The sequence below is a fragment of the Lichenostomus cassidix genome, chromosome 1 (genome assembly GCF_008360975.1).
Source record: "Lichenostomus cassidix isolate B80296 chromosome 1, HeHo_3.0, whole genome shotgun sequence".
NCBI classification, from domain to species: Eukaryota; Metazoa; Chordata; class Aves; order Passeriformes; family Meliphagidae; genus Lichenostomus; species Lichenostomus cassidix.
This window is the reverse complement of record NC_139479.1, coordinates 81,845,329-81,856,563: the sequence shown is the minus strand read 5'-3', so window position 1 is coordinate 81,856,563 and position 11,235 is coordinate 81,845,329. Positions and strand designations below refer to the sequence as shown.

Sequence of the window (11,235 nt, the reverse complement as noted above, 5' to 3'; positions counted from 1 at the left end):
CTAATTGTACTGAACTGGGATTTTATTGAAGCCATACTCCATGTTTAGAGCATGGTGATAAAACTTCAGGTTATTAAGCTGATAATAACTCATAGAGACAGTTTCCATAGCTGCAGTTTAATTCCCAAATATTTTTTAAAGTTTTTGATTTTTCTGTGGGTGATAGATCCTTTATTATTGCCACAATCTTGTGAAAGGCATCTTCGCAGTATTGGCACATCTCAACTATTTTCTTTCCTGAAGCTATCATTAGGTGCTTTGCATTTGTACACTGGATATTTAGGGACTGTGAGTACTGAGCTTATCTTTAGTTTTTTAATCATCTAGACTCTTCTTTGAGGATCAGTCTGAGAACTATTGCATTATGTCATCCTGCAGCAACTGTTAAACCTCTTTGTGGAAAACATGGGCCTAGTTAGAGACCACAATAATTAATTTATCTTCACTTCTAAAGGTATCACTTATGAGTCTATTTTACAAACGCTTTTGATATGATTGAGAATTACATGAATGACCCATGAAATCTTCAGTTTGGTCTTCCCTGTTAAATTATCACTCTGCTGTTTTAACGCTGAGTACACTGTGTTGTAAGAGTTGACAGCTGCACTGGAAGCATGATCTGGAAGCATACAACAAGGCTATCCCCAAATTTTCATTAGAGGAAAAATCAGGAAGGCGAGATTAGCAAAGTTACGTTTGCTGTTTTGTTTGGGTACTGCAAATATGTGAAATCTGTATTTGTACATTACACCAGTCCTACCATTATCTGAAGAATTTAGGATTTTTTTCCCCTAGGAGATGAAAAAGAAATTAGGGTGAAGGCAATCACCTTGCAGCAGCCTTCCAGATCAGTTTCAGATGGCATTATTCAGGTTTTCGTCTAAATGTCCCAATGTCCCTTTCCCCAAGACTCACCTAGTTTGATTGCTTTTGCATCTGCATTCAGCAGTCACAGCCTGACTGGTTTAGCACTCAGAATGAGACTTGGCAACTCTTGCACATCACCTCTTTCTGTCTGACATCCGTGCTAAGCCCATGATTAGCATGGCAGAGGCCAGCTATGAAATTTTAAGTGCTAGTTGGCAACAGGATGACCAAAGCTTGGCTCTTGTTTCTTATCTTTGACACACAGAATAACAAAGTGATTACAGAAAAAACAGTGTTATATTTAGAGAAGGATGGAGGGCTTATTTCTGTGTCTGAAGCTTCAAAATCATAACAGCAGGTCTTATCCCAGTGGAAGAGGAGTCTCAGAGCAGATGGACTGTAGCAGTGGTCTGATCTGTGTTGGACAGTAAATGAAAAAAATTCAAAGATGCAAAGACGAGACTGGCTAAAAAAGTGTTTGAGCCATAAAGATAAAACTACCATGTTATTCACAAGGAAAAATATCAATTACTTAGATATTTTAACAAAGAAACTCTACTGATTCTATTCTGCCTACCTTCTATTCTTCGTGCACAGAAGTCCTAAAGAGAAAAAATAAATATAAGAACAGCATTTGCAGTTCTACAGAAAAAGCAATTTTTCCTATTATGTGAAAGAATCTAAGTTTCAGAGTAACTTAAAAATGCTTGAGTGCCTTATCATCCTCATCAGCATCAAAGCAAAGTCCAGGGGATCATTGTGACTGAAAAGAAAATTATGTGTATGATAAAATCCCTCCACAAAGTCAGTGTTTTGTGATGAACTTGTATCAAACCTGTCTATGTCAGACACAGCTTTTCTAAGAGATTTATTTCTTCCTAGATTTTAGTCTTATGTTAGAAAAGAAAAAAAGAAAAGAAAAATAGAGCAGTATTAATGCACTTCAATGTTTCATATCTTGCTGAAAGATGTATGAAGGGGTGTGGGATGGGTATTATGGATTTCCTTGTGTATTCTGTAGAATATGCCCAGAAGAAAAGATTCAAATGGAAATACCTGCTCTTCATTAACTACACTAAGGGTATGACTGACATTTGAGGAAAAATCCAAGTGACAGCATGCAAATCACTCTCAGCCCTAACATATATAGAGTCTTTTACTGATGAAGAATTCCAGTAGGGTTCACACTGAATCCTTTGGTTCCTGGGTCATTTATTCTGCATGCGAAGATTATTTGGCACATCCAGAAGAGCGACACACTCTGGAGTCAATATAATAACAGATCTGAAGGGAATGCTCTTAGTTTTACAGCTGCTGGAGTGGATTGTCCATCTGCATGTCAAACAGCTTAGCATGAATTTGCACAAAAATGAACATCTTTATGAGAGGAATTCTTATGGACCTGAAGAAAGAGCATTAGGAAGTGATCTTAAAAACATAAACATCTTCACTTTACTGGTTTTAAGTGACACAGATCTCCTTTTAGCTACTTTCCAGTGTTGATTTTTGTCTATGACTGAATTGCAAGAGTTATACCATTTTATAAAATTATGACTAAAATTCTGATGTGTGGAATCTAAAGCTTCATCTCATTAAATCATTTTTCAATTTAACTACTATTCAGTCTTTTTGAATCCAATCATCCAGTTTGAGAAGAACTAGAGAAACCTCTTTATTCACAAAGTAGGTAAAGCAATGCAACTTATTAAAAAATATTTTAGCAAATGTTAGGGCTGAATATGGCAGGCTGAATTTCATCAGGTCTTATGCTTTGGTTTTCATGAATATACAACAACTACTGGGCACTTTCTGACATGGCTTAGATCTCCAAAAACTTCCTTCCTCAATGAATAGTTTTAACTCAAAGCACCTGTTACTGATTTCATGTGTGTCATCAATGATGAGAAACAATTTGACAGGATGTGTAATATTAGGTGATGTAACACAGAGCACGATCAAATCTCTCAGTTTCTCAGACAATCGGATTTTCTGTCTTTTATGCAAATCTCTTAGCTCATGTGCCTTCAGGTCACCTCCAAAATTTGTGGGACACAAATGTTTTTCTTCACTTGTCTAGTTTGGAAGTTATTAAGTGGCTGCTGGCAGCTAAGGGTAGCTAATGCTTCCCTGCCTAGGGGAAATATTTTAGAAGTTTCTTCTTGAACTCCTCCTTCTTCTTCCTCCCTGATCTGGAGGATTTGGGCTCCTGTTTACTCTTCACTCCACTGAGCCCTAGGAAACCTTCTGTGGTGAATGCAAGTTTATAACTCATAAACTAAGGAATCCTTGATGCCTGCTATACATAAACCAAGGGAAGCCTGCTAGGAGTCTCACATAAAACAAAATCTTTTGACACAGTAGCTCAGAGGAGTGATCCATCCAATCCATGTCAGCTGCAGGCTGAGTCACTCAGCAGAGTAAATAGAAATATCCCCTGGCCACAAAAGTAATGGGAAAAAGGCCACTCTATTGAGAGTTAGGATCTGCCTCCTGTACTCCATCTCTACCTGCCCACCAGGTGAGGAACTGAAGGATCAAATGACAGAGGGCTTGAGCTGCAGCTTCCCCATGTGTAAGACTCCATATCAGTCTTTTGTACTGCCACCTGACCTCTGTACTCCATCCTGTCAGACCACATGGCTGTTTGCTCCACCATTAATCATTTTAATTCCCAGCTATTGAAATTACCTGAAATTCAAGCTTATGTATCCCATGAATTTCTAAGTGCTGAAACCCCAATTTCCTGCCTAATTGTTGGTGCCTCTGGCATCCCCCAGACAAGTTCTATAATTATGTTATGCATTTTTAATTAAAAAAAATCTTCACCATCTGGAAATATAAAATTTTTAGAGACTAGTAATCCAAAACAAACTTAAATTAACTAAGACAGAGGTGCTTTACTGCCTGTCTTGTTTATATTTAATGAAAGAGAACACATTTCCTTAATATATCTGAAGCCAACACGTTCTCCTGTCTCTTGCACTGGAGTGTTGCAGAATTTAGGTCAAGTATATCAAGCAATAAACAGGGATTTGCAAATAATCACATGGAATAGCTCACAAGAAATAGCCCATAGTAGTCACATTAATCAAACAAGCTGTTCTTTGGCTCCCACTGATGCAGCAGATCCCAAAATTCTCAATATTCTACATCTTGTGTGAAGGTGTCAGTAAAAGGAGCTCCCTGACTCAAAAGTTTTAATATTAACAGTGTGGCCAAAACCAGTGAGCAAGAAGTGCAAGATGGAAAGTTTTCCAAGGAAAATAGGATTTCTTCACTGCTGACTGCCTGAATTTGACAAGCTCAAGTTATATATTCCCTGATATTAAAACTCAGATCCATGCATAGGGATTTGGTGTCCCAGCTGCAGGGATGATGGGAATTGCATGCTGCTGGGTAGGTGGTTGTCGACCAGCTCCCTCCCTCTGCTGGGTGTCTGTGTTTGCCAAGAGTGAGATGCCACAGCTGCCTGCAGCTGCAGAGCTCCTGGGCCAGAGCTGGCGTCAATCAGACATAGCAGAGGGAGGTCAGATCTGCCTGCCCTGGTCTCTGTAAACAATTCCTCTGATAGAATAAAAATGCAAACTAGCCCATCTCTCATGTCTGATCGCTGTAAGTGCCACTAAAAGCATCTCAACATCATTGAACATTATCTCCTCCTGGCTTAAGGGTGGGAAGCTGGAATCTTGTCTTCCTGCCCTGGGGGAATCCAGCAGGACTGAGGCAGGAGAGGAAAGAGCTAAAAGTACTGGAGTTTCAGGTTCCTGTTAGCCAGATTAAGCAGCAACCTAGATGGTCCCAATACTCCATATCTTTCATTTCACAGCAGCAGTATTTGCCAGCCTGGCCATCTAGAGCTTTGGCATGGTCAAAATAAATAGCAGGGTCATGGCTATCTATTTTCCTGTCTCTTGCCACTCTGTTGTCCTTCACAGCTGCTTAGAAGGTCTGTGGCTGGACCTGGCCCCAGTCAGCCTATATGAAAAAAAAGGAAAAAAAACCAACCAACCAACAACAACAGTTCGACGCTGCATTTGCAAACTTGTAACTATTTCCAACAAAGCCTATGATGTTCTTATGTTTAGAAAACACGTTGACTGTCATTTGTTACAAAGTTGCTTGAACACTACACTAGCTGAAAAAAAAAGTGTCCACCTAAGGTGTAAACTGTGTGTCATGCTAAAAGAATCTTTCAGGTCAAATAATGTAGTATGAGGAGATTTACTCCAGCAGGAAACATGCTCATTTCATCTGTGAGAACTAATGGGAAGGTCTCCTACCCTCCCCAACTCCCCCAAAAGGGAGGTGTTCTGGTACAATCAGGTTTTACAACTATTTTCTTTAACCTCTAGATCGGTAAGAAATCCAAAATACTCCTCTTGGTTAGCTTCTGATGCCAGATGCTGTGCTGATTTTACAAATAATTAATGAAGTAATCTTCAGCTGTATCAAAGAGGAGATGCTGATAGAGGAACCACTGCGACAGCTACAGTTTGAGCAATGCAGCTTGCAAACAGCAGAACCACAGTGCACGAGAGCTATGCAGAGAGTACTTGGTTATCTGATCTGGTCATGAAACGTGGAACAGGGATATGCAGGAAAGCCAAGGTTTTGATCAACAATAGGGAATCCTAAAGCCTTTGTCTTTTCAAGAAACCCTCCACCAGGAGAGTGTAATGACATTTATTCTCCATTTTAGCCAACAGCAGAAAGTAGGAAAATAATAAAATGAAAAATATCCAAATGTGAAAGTATGCCCTGAGCAGATTTCTCATCACTGAAATGGAGATGTGCCAGCCATTTCTTAAAATCCATCATGAATATTAAAGCCATTATCAGTGTGATGTGACAGGAGCTCTGATGGGACTTGATAGGTAGCAATATAAAACATAAGATAGGTCATTATGTTTATGGCAAGTGGTGGTGAGCTTTAATGGAGATGCAGAAATTACTGGTAGGATTGTAATGCAAGACTAAATTCTCAGAAAGGACAGGTCATATCCATCTCTCTCCCTTCTACTTTTGACCCTGTTTCCATCTCTTCTAGTTCTGCTCTGTGTTTGGAGTCACTGAAAGTCTTTTCTCCAAACTCCAGCTCTTTTAGAAAATGATGTCTGAGTCTAAAGAGACTGTCTTTCATCATCTGTGTTAACACATGGTGGCTGCTGAAGTGTCTGCCAGGTCTTGCCTATGGTCACACTTTATTATCTCCATGTACCTTCTAGGACAACAGAGATTGTTTCAAAGCCAACCCAGCCTCACTTCATTTCCTAAGCAGTGGAGCGTGGACTCCCTCTAGCCTCTCTAATGTTTTCTGCAGCAGAAATGCATCGATTCAGCTTCTCTGAATTTTTATATCTTGCTTAGTTCATTTTCCAGTCTGCACCAGGCTAACCCCTTTTTTAGCTTTAGGCAGCCTCCTGTGAAAAGTGGGTTTCCAGGTCAAAACACAGCTCTTACTGGCAATCAAAAAGTGGAGGACTTTCTAGAAAAATGCCATCTTTTACAGCATTGTGCTTTTTTGGATTTACTCCCTCCAGGCCTGGATCTGGCCAACTTGAGAGCACTCGCTAATAGGATGGGCAGCCCAGCATTTCAGCCTTTGTGACTGCTGAAGGCATTACTCACAGCTGAGTATCTCTAAACAGCTGAGCCTTTTGGTTAGGAGAGATGTGCCACACTAGCTCAATTCTAAGCTCAATTAGCAGATAAAAATACCAGAATGGCTCCCATGGCTGCCTGGGGGGCAAAGGCTTTTGGCTTGGACAGTGTTGAGCAGAGGAGGAGAGGGGGATTTTGACTCTCTTGTCTCCCTGTGTAGGAATTCATTATCAGAAGTGGGAAAAAGCATACAGAGGTAAATTCCATTCCAGTCCTTCCAGGGAGGAATTGTGCCCTAGGGGAAGCAATGACACAGTTTGCCTCCCCAGCACCCCCAGACAATCCCGGTGCAGTGATGTGCACTGAGATGAACTGTCATCTGCACTTACACAGGGATGGTGCTGGACACAAGTGAAACAGTGAGCTCTGAGCTGAGCACCAGGAGCATCTCACAGCTGCACCACAACCCAGGCAATTCCTGGTGCCAGATTCAACCCGAAGCACTTCAGGATTCACACTGCTGAGTGCCCTAGAACACCTCAAGAGGTACCCTGGGACAATGAGGAGTTCTCCTGGGTTTGCCTCAGAAGCTGTCTTTTATGGACACTGCCTATTCACACTCAGCTTTGTATCACAGGTACACTCAGAGATAAATCAAAATTTAGTTTTTAAAGATGATTTGTATCTGGGTGCTTCAGGGTGAGCTGTCAGGGTATCCTGTTTCCATCCTTATGGGTTTGCAGAGTGCTTCAACCTTTGGAATAAACAGGATTCACTCAGTGCAACACATAACAAGGCCACTTATTTAGTTATTTAAATTTGAATTGAGGCATTTAATTCTTGGAACTCAGGCTCAAACATTTGGTCCAAAATATCTAAACCCAGATGCTAACTGTGGGTTTAAAATACTTTTTTTTTTTTTTTTTTCAAGAGCTCCAAATGTGCAGAAATTTGGCTTTGGAATTGTGGTGTGTACAAATTTAAAAATTCAGCCCTTGTCAGGTTGCTTATGCAACATCTGATGGCCGTGTTGCCATGGTTAGTGGATGCTTTGGGTGAAGGCTGTGGCAACTAGTCACATATGGTATTTGCACAGAGCTGTGCACAAGAATTGCATATTAAATTACAAATTCAAGTGAACATAGCCTGGGTCTATCAGGAACTGCATATGCAAATGCTTAGACTGAATTGCCTTTATCCCAGGGTAAATTCCCAATTAGTTCATAAAAAATTTAACCATGCAGCACACCGGCTCCTGCTCTTACTGTTGGTAACGGAGAACAAAGCTAAATGCGAAATTCTCTGAGCAAAACCAAACAGAGCTCTCAGGGTGGTGTGCAGATATTGTAAACCAGCCTATATATAAAACAGCCTATATATTTTACAAGGTGATACAAAAGAAAGTCACTGTTGGCATCTTTATTTTTGGAGTTGTGCACAAATTAATGGTGTGGCAAAGAAACTATTTGGTTCAAAAAGAAAAGCAAGATATTCAAAGAACATTTGAATACTGTTTCTACAGGCATCACGTGTGCTTCTTCTGTGTTTTCTTTGTTCTGTTAAAAATCTGATGGGCATAAACTGAATTAAGATATTCCAGTTCTGATTCTTACTAAAGAATGGGGCTTTAACATTTCCTTCTTTGAATACCCTTTACCGTTATCTGTATGTATACGTCAAATTTTTAATAGGCATATATTTTTTCTAGATTTAAACCACAGTAGAATAAATACGCAGACTTAAAAAACAGAAGTATGGTTCATTTGTGAAAAAGGTCTTCTGAGATGAAGCTAATAAATCATTGTCTTTCTGAATTAGAAACTGCAGCTGAGGGGAAAAAAAAAGTGTTAATGTGCTTTTTCTGAAAAACCTGCACAAGGGCAAGTATTGAACAGCTATACCATAGATAATTAGAACTCTGGCTTTAGTTGCAAAGGACCCCATGGCAGCAATGCTTGAGAAACTCTGCTCTGTGTGAAACTTAGTGCGATTAAAATCACATTAGTTATTTAAAATATCAGTAGTAGCAATTCTGCACAGTAGTTTCCAAAACAGTGTAAAATGTGGTGTAAAAGTTCACTATGGAAATTTTATCCATACTGTGAGTATGAGACATGCAGCTCATTCCCATGTTAGAAACTTGTCAGAAATGCAATAATCTCTCAAAAACCTTTCTCTCTTTTCCAATAAAAGTAGAATTAGCTCTGGAAGAACTGAAAGCACCAGAGCACATATGGTGCTTTAAAGTATGGAAAGTAATTTCCACATGTCCTCTAGCTCTGATTGTGATACTGCAACACACATCTCAAAGACAATGACTTATGGTGATTTTGTTCATCTTTGAGCCAGGGATATGTGAAGAGGGCTGAATTAACTACACAGTATGGGCTTATTGGGAGGAGGGGGCCCAGCTCATGCTTCAGCAGTGGTGAAACTCCTTCCCAGGAGTGTTGTGAGCAGTTCTGGGCCCCACAATTTAAGAAGGGCGGGAATGTGTCCAGAGAAGGGCAACAAAGCTGGTGACAAGACTGGAAGGCATGTCCTGTGAGAAGCGGCTGGGGACTCTGGGTTTGTCTCTTTTGGAGAAACTCTGCTGCTTCCTGAGGAGGGGAAGAGGAGGGGGAGATGCTCATCTCTCTCCCCTGTGGTATTCAGTGGTAGGACATGCAGGAATGGTTCCAAGCTGCACCAGGGAGGTTCAGACTGGACATTAGGAAGCATTTCTTTGCTGAGAAGGAGTTCAAACACCAGAACAGGCTCCCTAGGGAGGTGGTGGATGCCCTAAGCCTTGTTGGTGTTTGAGAGGCATTTGGACATTGCCCTTAAGAACTCTATCTCACAGTCAGGCCTGAACTGGTCGTGCAGTTGGACTTGTAATCCTTGTATGTCCCTTCCAATTGAAATAGTCCATTCTATTTTAACTATAGCAGAGTGAAACAATGGAGATTCTTGCCCTGATGAGAATAGGGAGGAGGTTCAAGAAAGAAGCTTAGGGTATGTGTCTAGATGGTTGTAGTCCTGACTTTGGATAAGCTGCCTCAAACAACGCAGGTTCTTCAAGAGTGGCTGAGGTTCTCTCATCACTCATGTCAGGATCTGTGGCTGAGGGATAGAGCAAGTATTGCAGTAGCCTGGGGCAGCTGCTGCTGCAGCACACTTTTACTGAGTGCCAAAAAAGACATCAGTTTTGATAAAAGAGGTATGGCTGGAAAGGTCTTCAATCCATTGCCAAAGGTTTTATGTAAAACAGCCCTCTCTGCTATTGATTGACCATGCTAATAAATTGCATGTGCTGAAATAGCAAGGGAAAAAGAAAGCTGTGGTAGGACCAAATTAGGAAGAAATGAATGTTCAGAATTCACAGAGAATCAGCAGAAAAATTTTGACCAACATTGCATTCTCTTATTTTAATTTCCTCCCTGTGTGGTTGATAAAAACAGTAAGTGGAAACGTTACTATGAATTTGCAAAATTTTATATTGCCATGTCATATTTCTTAAACTGTGTTAAAGACATTGACCTGTATTTTAGATCTATAGCAGACCTGGAATTGAAACAGAAACTAGAAATACTCTCTGAGAATGGAATTGTAACACAGAGGCGGAATTTTAACTTGCGAAAATATTCCATGCAGAATTTTGCCAAACTTTGCTGGCAGGTTTTGGCTGAGAAATCTTTTTCTCTGCACTAAGAAGCGAGGCGTTCACATGATTTCACATTCCCAATCCTATCCGTGTTACTTGGTATGTGGGAAGAGTGGCTTTGATAAATATGAGACCAAATCTTAGACATTTATTTGAGCACTGTAGAATTTTGAAGGTAATTTAGTGATGAACGTGTGAACTTTATGCAGCTGGGCTCACAAGTAGACTATTTACTTTGATGGCTACAATCTAAAAATTATAGCAGATGGACCAAAATCTGTAAAAGGAGATATTCTTTTGTTCCGATTAGAATATTGGAAAATATTTTGTCATAGATGTGTATAAATTAACTGCATATAGGTTACTCCACTGACTTGTGATCTAGATTCTCTGTTTCCAAGTACAAATGAGGAATCTACATACAAAAGCCAATTTTCTTATGCAAATTTAAATATTGTGAAAGGTATTTTTCCTTTTCTATGAGTGAGGAAATCTGTAAGTGAGACAATGGGGTTGCTTCTATTTCAGTCCAGCGTTTCTCCCTCTGCTTCATTTTACAACATCAGCTGTGGACAGACACCATGGTCTGTGGGAAGAGCTGAATGCTTTATACACAGCAAAGAGCAATGCACTTGCTGAGAAACAATATTTACCAGCCTGGGTGGGGTGCAGCATTAAGCTGTGCACAGTGCTGTGCTGAGCTTTGTAGAAATCCTGTGTGTGTGTAATGGTAAGAGATGTGAATTGAACGTGGGGGTGTGCAGAGGGGTGGGGATCAGCCTTTGCAGTGATGCTGGTGCCAAAAGGTGCAGAGCAAGAGCCATTCTGCAGGAGTGAGGGGGAGGAGGAGGTTATATACAGCAGGCTGGGAACAATCACACTGCAGCTGAAGCACTCAGTAATTAACAAACAGGTTGCAGACTTAAAGAAATCTGGTTTTCCTTTCATCTGCTTTTTGATTTTTTTTTTTAATCAGATTGAACTGAAAGTGAGCTTTAGCAAAGGCTTCTTAAAGGATTGTCTGCAAATAGCTGGAAGAACTTCCACTTGCCCTTTAGGGCTTCAGATGGTTGCATAGACTAAAATATGCAGAATTAGTAAGTTTGAACTGTCATTGTTGCAAA

General features: G+C 40.3%; 1 protein-coding gene across 13 annotated transcripts in view; it reads left to right on the top strand.

Annotated features, from left to right (window-relative positions):
- Positions 1 to 11,235, top strand: part of DLG2 (discs large MAGUK scaffold protein 2) — a 981,187-nt gene that overhangs the window by 310,822 nt on the left and 659,130 nt on the right. The gene's annotated exons all lie outside the window — the stretch shown is intronic.